Raw genomic sequence first — 1,688 nt, 5'->3', positions numbered from 1 at the left:
TTATGTGAAATAAGAGTCTCACCCCATCTTCTAAGAGTATATTAAATAATATCCTATTTAAAAAAATATTTTTCATAATAATTATGACGTAATAGATTCAATGAAATTTATTTAAATCTCATTGGACCAAACAGCGAGATTTAAAGAGATTGAGATGGCGACACGTGGTAAACAAATTTCGCTAAACCATCTAGCGAGATATGTCTAAAATGTCAAAACCTACTTTTTTTCTCACTGGTTCGTTTGAAATTGTATGTGTGCACTTTCGCCTGTGATTTTTGCATTTTTCTTGGATTTGGATTTGATATTATGGTTGTTTTAGCTGGCATTTGTTGTGTATTTAATTATAGTGTATTTTGAGTTTGTTGGTTCGATTTGAGAGGACCGCTTGCTTAATTTCATCTAAGTGTTGGATCAAATCGATTTGTGTATTTGCTACCTACTGTGGATCCCAAGTGGTTTGTGTTGAACTGACCTCTCTTGCATCCTTGACCTTTCTTGATGATGGGGCTTCCAGAATTTTATTTTAAGTGTGAAAACTATGAATTTTTCCAAACAATCCAGCTAGTTCACTTATAATAAAATTTTAAAAATAATAACAATTAAAAAAAAAAAGGACAAATGGAACACCAGAGTGGGACATACACTTTACCACAGTGAGCATCTGCGTAAATCTTGTAGGGGTTGTAAAGAGCTTGCATGCTTGGTAATGGGCAAATGCGTCAGGGTGAGAGGAGAGCTATCTTAGAGAATCAATCATGAGTCTCAACAAAACGAAGAACACGGGGAGGGCAGCACCATGAACACAGGCCCCAATGCTTCCGACCAACATCGGGAAGTAGTCCAGTGCGTTGGCGGTCGCGAACAAGCCGGCGAACAATGCTCTGCTCTGTTTTCCAATGGATGGATTCTCCATTTTGGGAAGTGGGTTCTGGTCAGAGGTGGAAAGATCCATTTCTTCCATTACAGATAATCATTTTATTTTCAGGAAAATCTCGCTAGATGGTCCAGCGAGATTTGCTTGCCACGTGTCAACAACTCAACTGCCTTGACCCTTTAAATCTCGTTGCTTGGTCCAAAGAGATTACGTAAGAGTCATTTTGATAAATATTTTCCCAAATAGGGTATTATTTAATATATTATTTTAAAATAAAGATAAAATGGGAAAAAACTTCATCTTCCACTACTTCGGTTTTCTCTCTTAATAAATGCATTGGTATCTATATTGTCCTATAAAAGGACACCCTACCCATGGTTCAAAATCGCGGTCGCGGGTAACGTCATGTAATAGCCGCGGGATGCGAGAGACGCGAGTGTTACGTAACGGGAAGCAAGCGTAATGGCCATGAATTTTTTTCACACATATACAACCATGCCAAAATCGAAAAATAAGCATAAAATCCATCAATATATGATTTTTAATGAATTTTGAAGGCTTTCATTCAACCTACAAATGCTTTTTAATAGGCATAATGATTTTTATTTTTATTTTAGTGCGATGTTGAAAAAACATATTTTTTTATAGTTTATATTACTTTAATGAGTAAAAAGATATAGAAATGTAATTAAAATAAAGAATCAATTAATTAAAGACATAAAGTTACTAAAAATGAGTCAATAGACTCAATAATCAATATATACATTACACATACATGAATTTGAAAAGTGATTGATATCAAATATCAATA

The sequence above is a fragment of the Malania oleifera genome, chromosome 7 (genome assembly GCF_029873635.1).
Source record: "Malania oleifera isolate guangnan ecotype guangnan chromosome 7, ASM2987363v1, whole genome shotgun sequence".
NCBI lineage: Eukaryota > Viridiplantae > Streptophyta > Magnoliopsida > Santalales > Ximeniaceae > Malania > Malania oleifera.
Note: the sequence above shows the minus strand (reverse complement) of the source record.